The following is a 12,848-nucleotide window of genomic DNA, read 5'->3' on the forward strand; positions in this document are numbered from 1 at the left end:
ATAATCTCCAATAAACAACAAAACACTTGTTTACGTTTTGGCGAGCGACTCAACGCTTACCATTACCAAGCCATATTGGTAAGTTATGGCGTTGCGTACCGTGCCTCTTATATACGGGCAATTTAATTTTATATAATTAATATTATTACCTTGTTATAGAACCTGGTGCTGTAAGCGTTAAAAAACTAGATTTTTAGGCTTTATTGTTCTCTATTCGATGTCCTTTAACCACTTTCCGAGTATTTCATCCCTAATACTAATACACAATATGGCAGGGGGCGGCACGATAACATCCAGAGGGGTAATCGTGGATAAATATCGTGACCCCATTTTTAAAACAGCTTGATTGTGGGGGATGGGGTGAAGGAAATTCATTAATATAAAATCAATTTATGACTCATCTCCTTTGTAAGTTATGAAATTAGACATGGAATGTTTTTTATGTGAAAACATCACAATTTTGCGGCGCGATCCAATGTAGGTACGAGTATATGTGCGCTTTGTTGTAAATATCTGGTAGGTTATGTGTGTAAAAGGAAGTAGGTGTAAGTTACTTATTAATAGATTTATCAAAATGTATCTATCTATCTATCTATACTGTAAATGTATGTACACTGTATGTATACTGGGTGATTTTGGGGTCGCGATCCCGAGGTCAAACTGAACATGGTTTGGAACCGATATGAAGATCGTGAAAACCCCTGGGCAAGAAGAACTTCGTAAGAACTGTTATATAATCTGTGCCCTGGGCGCAGGGCGTTTCCTCTACTTCGTGCCCTCAACGTGTCCGTCTGATTTTTTTTTGCGATATTGTGGTTAACTAGTCCCATTGGGAAACCTGTTTAAGTACCTAGTATGACCATCGCATATGTAATAGAATGGTACTTTTATCTTTTAAAATATTTAACTACGATAATTAACACAATAAGATAAATTACACGATACATGTTTTTATAATGATCATCATCAGTACCTTTTTTCCTGAAAATGTGATATGTATGCAATGACTGCAGGCAAATTAATGAAACCCCTCATTTGCTATCCGTCATGAAACATCATTACTCAATACACTAGCCATGTATGGGTACGGGCATGTGATGCGGAGGGATGAAAGTCACGTGACGCGAAAGGTATTAGGAATGAATGTGGAGGGATGTAAGAGGAAAGGAAAACGAAGGAGAAGGTGGATGGACTGTGTGAGGGATGGACTGATAATGTAGACAGCAGGTGAATGATGAGATGACGAACCGCAGAGAGGGAAGGAGGAAAAAGACATCCTGCGCCGACCCCAAGTGATGGTAAAACGGCAAGCGAATGATGATGACTAGCCTTGCATCCCAGCGGCATGGTCACTGGTCAGCTAGTGTTAGTAACAGCTCAAATCTTCTCGTTTTTCTACCCTTGTTAGACTTATATTAACTTGTTAGACTGTAGTGCTTTATAGAGAGTAGTTAGTCATAATTTTTTATACTATTTTCAAGATGAATTTTCAATACATACAAACAAAGTCTTTCATTGACAACGATTTTCTCTTTTCTTATTTAGTTTCTATCTTATATAGAATAGAAATAAAAAATAATTGATTGTCTACATTGTCTACATAGTCTTTTTGATATGTGTCATTTTGTGTAACGTATTAATAAGTATCGTTTCAGAAACCAAATTTTAGGCGCATAGCCTCATGATGCTGAATTCGTAGTCCTTAAAATTTTCCCTCGTCGCATTGGAGTTAAAGAACTGTAGTGAGCACTGAGCAGTAACCAAATGCCTGCAATAGGTAAAATTTCATACCTTTATTATAGAATTCAAGTAACGTTTCAATACGCCTTGAAAAACGTACTCCGACTGAAATGACTGTCTTTTCAGCGCAGACTTGTAAAATTGAGTAGTTATCAACTGAAATATGTCATATATTAAAGAAAAAGTGACGAAGCCCTCCAGTGGTAGAGGCCGGATAAAAGGAGTGAATTTCTTCGAAATTAGCCTTTTACCAACTATAGTTAGCAGTCAAAATGACCATAATCATGTCGAGTTTCCATTGTTTTCCATTTTCCGCGTCACGTCGTTATCACAGCGCGCCAGTACGACCGCGGCCGTCTAGCACGACGCACGTCGCGCACTCCCCGCCCCCCTCTACCCGCCGCTCCTCGACCGTGACGCGGGAAATGTCACCGTGATATAACCGTGTATAAACAAATAGTGATCGTGTTAATGTGATCTGCCTGAGCTAGAGGATTGTTTTTGAGAAAGTAAGTAGGCAATTTATTTGATTTTTATTGAGATATTTGTTTAGATTAGCGATAAGACGGAAGGTCGCGATCGTATTGTTTATCTTTACAGTTTATTTTGAATGGCGTTATCTCTTGTTTCTAATTCAATGCGCGATTTATAGAATACTTCGATGTTATTGATAACTATCGCGACACGAAATGAGATGTTTTCTCGTAGTACTGATATTAATCTGTGATTAATATTAATGAGGGATCATTGGAGTAAATTAACATAAATCTGAATAGGTACTTGTGACGAAACTGGAATTACTCATTTCACTATCAATGAATCGAATTATTTGGTTTCTTTGAATGTCAAAACGTGTATTTATATTATTTTACTAGCGACCCGCCCCGGCTTCGCACGGGTAGTTCAACTAATTTACACAAAACCTTAACAAATTATACACATAAACCTTCCTCTTCAATCACTCTATCTATTAAAAAAACCGCATCAAAATCCGTTGCGTACTTTTAAAGATCTAAGCATACATAGGGACAGACTGACGGACAGACAGCGGAAAGCGACTTTGTTTTATACTATGTAGTGATTATTTATTTACATATGCGAGTTACATATTCATTTCATATTCCTTGCAATAAATTAACATTTGAAATAATATATATTGACATACGTACCTACATAACACATTGTACTAATAAAACACTATTTGAATTGTACCTACTTGGGATGGGTATTCATTCATACGCTTGACATGCAGACTGAATGGTGAGACAAGTGTTTGTTATAAATGTACATAGACCTAGAAACTAGCCGAAGTCAAAGAAACAATAAGTACACTTTATTTTTTGACAATTTGAGACATCGCAAAAATTGCACCATGGCGGCCATATCACGAAAAGCTCCTGTGTTTGAACTTTCCCCGAATTAGTTAATTGGAGTTTTTCTTGTTGGGCAGTCAGTCCACCGTGCACCGGTGAACAAAAAGTGAACAAGTATTGGCTATGTCACCAAGTAAAACACATCAATGCTAGTGTTATATAATACTATGAGACAGGAATTAATTATTTTAATGAAATTATTATGTATTCTATTCATACGTTGGTATACTATGCAAGCAATATTCCGTAATTCATAAACCGCAGTAATAATTTTGACATTCACCTACATTATCCTGTCTCAAGTCAAGGCGCACATTAAATCAGTATTTAGATTTATCTGGGTCTAGATCCAGTCCATTGTCATGTTAAGTAGTTCAATGGAACTATTGAGAATCATAATTTTTTTTCATAAATCTTAGTAAACTTTCAATTTAACATACAACGATATCACATTTCAAAATTCTATACCTTAAAACGACGTATCACCTAAAAATGACACCGTTTATTATGCTCAATATTTTCTAATTAATAGTATAAAGTGCTGGTGGCCTAGCGGTAAGAGCGTGCGACTTTCAATCCGAAGGTCGCGGGTTCAAACCCGGCTCGTACATTGAGCTTAATGAGAAATATCATTTGATATTTACTAGTCACTTTTCGGCGAAGGAAAACATCGCGAGGAAACCGGACTAATCCAAAAAAATAAGGCCTAGTTTCCCCTCCGGGTTGGAAGATCAGATGGCAGTCGCTTTCGTAAAAACTAGTGGCTACGTCAATTCTCAGGATTAGTTGTCATGCGGACCCCAGGCTCCCATGAGCCGTGGCAAAATGCCTGGAAAACACGAGGAAGAAGATTTTCTAATTAATAGTAAACTGTAACTAAGATACCTGCGCGAAAGAAGGCCCATCGAAATTTTAATTTTATTTAAATTTTTCTTGTTTAATATTACTTGCAGTATTGCCTATGGTACTAGCAAACCTGGACGCACAATTTGAACCCATCCACACTTGCAGGTATGACATTTTGGAAGTTAGCAAGCTTAAGAACCGGGCCTTCTTTGGTTATAATTTACGTCAAAATTTAAATCAGAACAACTACTTTCTTGTGAAAAACTCAACTCTAGTAAAGTACTTCAAAATTTTTCGCTGAAACAATTTTCGCTGGTTTATGCCAACTGAAATAAAGCTTATTAGAAGCTTTTATTTAACTTGCAATGTACCTATGTAAGTATGTATGTAATATTTTTAATACCTGGTGGCATCACTAATTAACCATAACGTTACGCGCGTGAACCTACCAAAAGCCATATTGTTAGCCTTTTTAGGGTTCCGTATCCAAAAGGTAAAAACGGCCCCTATTACTAAGACTCCACTGTCCGTCTGTCCATCTGTCTGTATGTCTGTCACCAGGCTGTATCTCATGAACCGTGATAGCTAGACAGTTGAAATTTTCACAGATGATGTATTTCTGTTATCGCTATAACAACAAATACTAAAAACAAAATAAAATAAATATTTATGTGGGGTCTCAGGTTCGAGGTTCGAGTCCTGCCGGTAGTGTAAACTTTTCAATTTTTATTTAGAAATCTAAATCCTTTTTAGGGTTCCGTACCCAAAGCCGACACGGTCCTTGATGACCACGTAACAAAATATTATTTCAATTGCATAATAGCAAAGAGGATATAATAGGATAGAGCGGTACTGTCATAGTAAATTTTGTAACCACAGTAAATTCACTGCCAGCTATCGACACACAATTAAACTAAAAATGAAAATACGATAAAATGTATTTATATATGGATAAATGATTTTTTTTATATGCATTAATTATTTTTATATGATTTTGACCCATGTTCTTTCACTGATATGCGTTATAATTGTTAAATAACAAACGAAACCGTCAACGCCTTCTATAAGAGAGTAGGCCAAAGGTAGTGGCGCCATCTGATCAAGAATTAAATTTTTTTGATTTTCGAGGCACGTTTTTTCCTTAGACTGTATCCATCTATTACGGAGTTATATCTTATCTTTGATAATAGTTAATACTGAATTGAAAATGTGGGCGCGGTGACCAACTTCAATAAGACTAAAAGGTCTAGACTGCATCGGGTCACGGTCGAAATACTTAGCAATAACAAGAGACAATACCATAATAACAACTGTCAATTATCCATTTAAAAAAAAACTCTACCTCTTCATTTTTGTAGAACGTGTCACGGAACTACTTAGGGAATTTTTGAACAACATTTTATGGTACGGGAAATTAGAAGGGTGACAATGAATGATTTAGTTTACCTTCTTCGATGTTAACTAAAGTTTAAAGCGCCTTACGTTACAATACTACAAATATCATTTACCACAATTATTTTGCTCCATAGCACTTAATTTTTATCAATACAATTTAATACAATAAGAGAAAATTATAATAAATATATAAAAAGGCGAACTTTTACCAGTTATTTTTACATACTGTACGAATGTAGGATTCTAATATGACGCCAATGTCGCCAATGAATGAAACAGGTTTGCATAGAGACTGCCAATCTGTACTATTTTCCTGTCTCTGGCACTAAGCACTCGATCTACGCAGCCATCAGAGGTAAAAGACAGGCGTTGTGGACAGTCCTTATCTCCGTAATCCTGAGAGCAGTTCTTTTGTTACCTTCAAATTACCTATAGGGAAGATTAAGAAGGTAATCCCGGGGGATTTCCCGGGGATTTGTTTCTTCTAATCGACCTATTTGAAACTTTTATATTATTGATCATTTTGTAGGCTATAAACTAGAATAATTAACTTGGTTTTTTTAACTGTAAGATTCTCTATAGCTGTGTCACGTGAGGGCTAACAGAAAAAAAAAAGATTTCAAATCGTCTAGGATTTTTTAAAGTATCATATTACTTTTTTGCTTGCGAATTTTTTGAACTTTGTTACTAATTGGATAATGACACTCCTGTACATGTACATACAATCATCCCCCTTTCACCTCATCTTTATCCAAATTATAAACTATGCTGCTTTTATGCGCAACTTGCATTCATATTTGAACAGCTGATGCTTAAAACATATATCCATTATTTTTGACAGTCACATAAAGTCTGAAAAAACACGAAAATTATAACACTGAGAAAAAACCTAGTAATAAACATTATGAGATAGTTTTATGAACAAAAACACTTAACTTAAACTATATTTTAGTGATTGAAGATTATATTTAGGAAGTTTCACAGTAAAGGCTTACTGCAAAGCGTACGGTCGTTTACACAAACTCAGCAGGATGTGAATGCCTCAGTTGCATGACTGTTTTCATTTAAGCAATTAATGTTAATTAGGACTAGTAACGGTGCTTTTCATTAGCGGGATGATACTAAATATGCAAATTGGACGTATCATGATACATGTGGGATGCATCAAATTAGGATCAGAAAAATATCAATATTGTTTCTGCTAATCAAAAGTTTCAGTCGATTTTATTATATTTCATTCCTTTTTTTTTCATGCTTCATTATTATTTCAGCTATGGCATTTTATTTTAAGGCGAGGTATGCCCAGGCCGATGGATAGTACACTCTTTATGTAATTAGTTCAAATATATTTATTTCTCAAATTTATAAATCACTTAAAACGAGAAACAAGCAAAGTTTTAGTAATACCATAAAAATTAGGAAATTATTAGTTAGGAACTAACACAACATTGAATGATATCTAGTAAAGGAGACTCCAGGAGAAAAAACGGAAAACCGGTATTCGATAGGTTCCTGCTACACCGTTAGTAATGAAAGAAGTTGCAATCGTAAATAGAGAATTTGGGCAAGTGCTGAAAACTCTGCTTGTAATTAAAGTCGTAATTATTTGGTGCCCCAAAAAGGTTCGATAAACGACCGACAACATGGAAGTAAAATGAAATGCCAGAAAAAGGAATTATACAAAAAATACAAGTATTTTTTGTAAACAAAATTTTGTTCATTGTTGAAACGTGGTATTTCTTTCACTCGATACAAAAAGTTTCATAATAACCAAAAAAACGAGTTTAAAGTGTTCTACACTCCCTACAATTTTATCATGTTCCGAAAATTCATTAATTTTAGTTAATGTTAATATAGGAGGTTTTGTCTGTGTTTTCAACCGGCTTCATATGGTGATTATTTAATTAATCTGTCAATGTAGCTTTAGCTTTGATATTTTATTTGATACTCTGCCACTTCTTTCGCCTGGTATCAACGATATCAAAGCGGCTATAATTATTAATAGAGCTTTATTCCCTTCACACGATCCATAGAGCACAAGACATAGCCGCAAAGTAAACAACGCAAGTTTCCTATCGCTTACCTAACGCCAGCGATTGTTCAGCTCAGGAGAACTAGCCATAGTATCTATGCTAAGCGTACCACAATTTAATGAAAATTTCCAATAATTACCATTAATAAATAATCCCACAGCAAAGAAAAGAACTACATTTACTTATTATTATCTTATTGTTACAAGTTTTTAGTTATTTAGTTTTTAAATAGTCTCTGTATCTGTGTAATTAAATCTTGCAAGTTAAATTAGACGCACTTATCAGTTTCACATTGTGTTGAAACTTACGTAAGTTTCGTGACAATACAATGTTATATATATAATATGCTCATATTATAGATATATGCCGATATGGCGTTATTCATAAACGCGATACTGGCCTAAATTAGCTGTAAATCGTTTGTCTTTATCTGTAATTTTGACCTATGTATTTGTTAGAACGGGATAAAACATAATTTAACTAAATCAGGCCCGTAAAGTTTTATGAATAAGGGGGGATAGTGGTGGACTCTGTAACAAAACAACGCAGCAAAATAATTATTGACTCATTACCATTTTTTGGCTGGACTAGCAAATGTGCGTCTGAAGAACAAGAAAACCTGACTAAATAGTTTTTAACAAGTATTCATTGGATCGGAATTGTAATACATAATATATATGATAAAAAAAATATAGATCAGTTTTTTAGAATGGCCTAAATGTGGCCAATACCTAATCGTAATATAATTTGAGATCGTAATATACTGGTTAGTCGAACTCTCGTTTCTTTGGTCGGTAAAGGAAATAGGAATACAAAGCAGCTCTGCGGACGATGACGATATTTAGGTCAGGGCTCGGACGCCGCCTTGCGGCCATTACACTGATGACTGATAATCTTCTATTACACAATTAGTTTCCGATAATATGTGATTAGGATGTGACGTTAACCTAAAGTCCTGCCCGGTAAAAGTGCCAATAAGGTCCAATTATTACAGTCCTGTTGCTAATAGAAAGGATCCCGCGCTATACTAGTTCGAGCATTTCCCCTTTAGCGATACAACTGTTAATAATGCTCGAGAACACCTAGTCCTTATAAGTAATAAACATATACGTATTACTAAGATGTATGTTCTTTGCTCATATATTAGTGCATTAAATTCTTTAATTAAATTTTTTAACTAATACGTCAACTTTTGGAATTAGTTGCCAAGCGGATCCCAGACTCCCAAAAAGCCGGAACGTTAGGAGGATGATAATTTCAAAGATAGAAAATCAACTTGTTTTTTGTTTATATCCAATTAATGTTTAGAACATAACGCTTGTTGTTGATAATATCAGTCTTAGGATAAGTAGTCACATTACCTAATTAAACGTGGATACATTAAACGGCTTTTGATTAAATCAAGAAAAATGTGCGTCTCATGCCATTAAGCTAAAACAGTAAGATAAAAAATATAGATAAAGTTACAATAAAAATGTAGTAAAAGACCGCGTAGGCGTGAGATGAATCGTTCGGTGTATCAGGTACTTAAGAGGGCGTACATTTCAAACAAAAACTTCTATTTTCAGGTTTAGATATCGACCGCTGCAGCTTCCAAAACTAGTCGTACGTTTTACAATGTAAAACTCAAATTTTTCGATGTAAAAAAATACCAGGAAATTATATGAAATATATATTTTCATTTTTGTATTACGAGTAAGAAGTATAGATGGAACGTTTGCTAACAAACCCCCTTAAGACCTCTGATCTCTCTTAAATTGGTACCGTGAAATCGACGAATCAATTACTACGAGTGCATCTTGCAAGTAACGTAATTGCCCTTTGAGGCACCGCTTATGGAGCGCTATGTCCTAGTCTCGAGCCCCACACATGGTGCATGCCGGCTCTTTAGATGTGTATGTACGTGGACAGGTTGAGTAATACTGGCTCTTATGCTTGGTTTACACGAGTTTAGTATTTGTCATTAGTATTAATCATCGGTAACATAATTGTGAATAGTTACTTATCGTGCAATTTGCGGCTAGTTTTGAACTGTCCTTAAAATACGTTCCTGGTTTACACTTTTTATATGGTTATGATAACTTAGTAGGTATGATAAGGAAATTATATGAATTGAACGTAGATTTATTCACATTCAGTTTGAGATTATTCGCAAAATGCTGTTACGTGTTGAAGCCAGGGAATAATATCTAATGAAACATCGGTGACCAATTTAAGATTATATTCTAAACACACACGAGGGTACTAAATGCTAATAATCCTATAACTAAATTAAAACTATGTATTGGACGCCAAGAGGAGTTTAAACTGCTAAGGTCTGGGAATCCTGCTATTCCTAAGATACGCCGGCTAGCGTGATAACTGTGCTTTATTGAGCTAGTGGTCGTATTTTCGACCGAACCTTGAAGGGCATGTCCACAGGCTAAAACAAAGGATTTACTTTAACTATGCCAGTCCTCTTTTAGAGGCATTATATTATATTATTTATTTAATGTACATTAGCAGTGTTTGCTTAGCCACTAGCACTTACCCCTTCGCCGTAATGTCACTCACAAAACAAAACAATAATAATGTCCGTAATAAGTATCAAACTTAGTTAATAAACGGTGATTGCATTTTGCAATCTAATTTTACATTTGCAATTTCGATGTCTATGGCGGGTACATTGTTTACACAACAACCGTATTAATCTTTCAAAGACATGAGCTGGAATGACTTGCCGAATGTAATGCATTAATATAAGTATGAAAAATATCCTTAAAAATTTAGAAAAAGATGATGCGCCACCGGGGTTTGAACCCTCGCCCATACGATCGCTAGTCCGACGTTGTACCGCTGTGCCGTCAGTGCTATTAGTCCGACGCGCGAATTTGTTGACTATATACTACGCTGCGGCGTCCATCGGGCGAATCACGCAATGCATACAAAAATGAACTCTATTACTTACTAAATACGACATAACATATTCCTCCTCCCTCAACAAAAAAATATATATCTATATATATATATATATTTTTTTTAACATGTTGGCTTGAGGTCCTTAACATGCCAATTTCCTATACATTTGCCATATGCATTGTTTAGACGAAAGACAGTCTCTGAGAGCTTGTCCACTATTATAGCCCTATCATACTTAGGAGCTAGTTTTGCCATGAACTTATTCGGAGCGTTTGACAAACATTTAGTCCTTTTATATATCATCTCTCCAATCTTAAAGGTATGAGTCCTACGTTTTTTGTTATAAAGCTGCCGACTGTTTTCATGTGCTTGCCTTAACCTTTGTCGAACAGATTCAAAAACTTCCTCCCGTTGCTGGAGACTCTCTATGTAGGTCGATACATTTATCGGGTAATCATTGTCCTTATTTTGTAATAACTGCACTGAATTGGGCCGATCTAGATTCGGTACACGGGTCTCTCTGCCTAAAAACAAATACGAAGGAGTGTGGCGTGTCGTTTCATGCACTGAAGTTCTAATAGCATTGCCAATCTGAGGTAGGTTGACGTCCCACATATTGTGTTTCCCTGACTTTACAAACGTCGAAATCATAGTGCCCACCACTCTGTTGACTCTCTCAGTCGGATTGCTTTGGGGATGATAATTCGGCGTAAACCACAATTTGCTATTATATTTCATCGCCAAATCCTTAAACTGCTGTGAACAGAACTGGCGACCATTGTCACATATGATAGCTTTAGGTGCACCATATAACAGTAACTGATTTTCCAGTATATCGCATATCTTCTCTGCCTTTCCGGTCCTTAATGGAAAGAGAAGCACAAACTTGCTGAACCAACATGTAATCACGAGTAACATAGTGTTACCTGATTTGCTTTTCGGAAACGGACCCATCAAGTCTAATGATATTAGCTGCCATGGCCGTGTAACCTCTCTATGCTCACCCATGAGTCCTAATGGGCCTTGCTGTGAAACCTTATGCCTCGCACACGTATCACATTTCGTCACATATTGCTTCACTTCTTCCCACAAGTTAGGCCAAAAATATGTTTGTTTTATTTTTAGATACGTCTTACGAATGCCCAAGTGACCAGCCGTCACATTGTCATGACACTCTGCGAAGACCTTACCTCTTAATGCCTCAGGCACGTACAATTTCCATACATCTTCCTGGCTCGGAAACGAACTTAACTCTATCCTTTTATATAACAAGCCATTCATGACTTTCCACTCGTCCGATGAATTATCTTGTACTTCCATTACCTTAGATCTGTACCAATCATCTTTGTGGCGTTCTAAAATGTCTATTATATTTATTTCCGGAATAGTGCTGCCAATCGAACCCCGTGACAATGCATCAGGTACAACGTGGCTTTTGCCAGGCCTGTGTACTATATCAAAGCTGAACTGTTGCAGTTTCACGGCCCATCTTGCTAACCTACCGTGCGGATCTCTCATCTTGTGTAACCATTGCAACGCACTATGGTCAGTGACCACTGTGAAGTGTACTCCATCAACATATGGCCTAAACTTTTCAATCGCAAATACCATGCTTAGTAGTTCTCTTTCTGACGTCGAGTATTTCTTTTCCCTGTCGTTAAGTTTCCTACTTAAATACGCGACCGGCAGTTCTACATCACCCTGATTTTGACATAAGACCGCACCAATTCCGCTATTACTAGCATCACATTGGATAGTAAAGGGCTTAGAATAATCCGGACATGTCACAACAGGCGTCGTGGTAAGTAATGTTTTCATTTTTAAAAATGCCCTTTCCGCCTCTTCGGTCCAACATAGTTGTTTCTTCTTTTTGCCTTTTGTAAGGTCATGGAGCGGAGCAGCTACCATGGCAAAGTCTTTGACAAATCTTCTATACCAACTGGCCAAACCGATGAATCGCCTTAACTCTGAATAATTACGTGGCCTAGGAAAGTTAATGATTGCCGCCACTTTTTCAGGGTCTGTTCTCAGCCCATCTTTATCAACTATGTACCCTAAATATCGCAAGCTCGATCGGGCAAACTTGCATTTATCTACATTTATCGTCAAATTTGCTTTCTGGAGAATTTCCAACACCTTATTTATTAACTGTATATGCTCCTCAAAGCTTGTAGAACAAATAACGATGTCATCCAAATATGCCCAAATCTTATCTTCGTTTGACTGAAATAATACATCCATTAACCTTTGCTGCGTCTGTGAGGCATTAACGAGACCGAATGGCATGACCTTAAAGTGGAATAATCCCTTGCCCCCCACAGCAAAAGCAGTTTTCTCCTTACTGTCCTCATCTAACGGAATTTGCCAAAACGCTGATCGTAAGTCAATAGTGCTTAAAAACCTAGCATTGCGTAAATTATCTAACACATTCGTTACCCGAGGCAGTGGGTATGTATCCCGTTTTGTTACTCGATTTAACTGTCTGCTGTCAAGACACAGTCTATTATCCCCATTAGGCTTTTTAACGATAAGAACTGGTGAACACCATGCACTATGAGATGGT

General features: G+C 36.4%; 1 protein-coding gene across 13 annotated transcripts in view; it reads left to right on the forward strand.

Annotated features, from left to right (window-relative positions):
- The window catches only part of LOC134743561 (uncharacterized), a 252,919-nt gene that overhangs the window by 161,795 nt on the left and 78,276 nt on the right, over positions 1 to 12,848 (forward strand). Inside the window, exon 1 of one of the 13 annotated variants that reach the window (XM_063677078.1) lies at positions 1,976 to 2,249. The exons of the other annotated variants lie outside the window; for them this stretch is intronic. The gene's annotated coding sequence lies outside the window, so the exon portion shown is untranslated. Of the gene's footprint in view, positions 1 to 1,975; positions 2,250 to 12,848 lie in introns of those variants that run through there. 13 annotated transcript variants of the gene reach the window in all.

Source organism: Cydia strobilella, chromosome 8 (assembly GCF_947568885.1).
Source record: "Cydia strobilella chromosome 8, ilCydStro3.1, whole genome shotgun sequence".
Taxonomy (NCBI): Eukaryota; Metazoa; Arthropoda; class Insecta; order Lepidoptera; family Tortricidae; genus Cydia; species Cydia strobilella.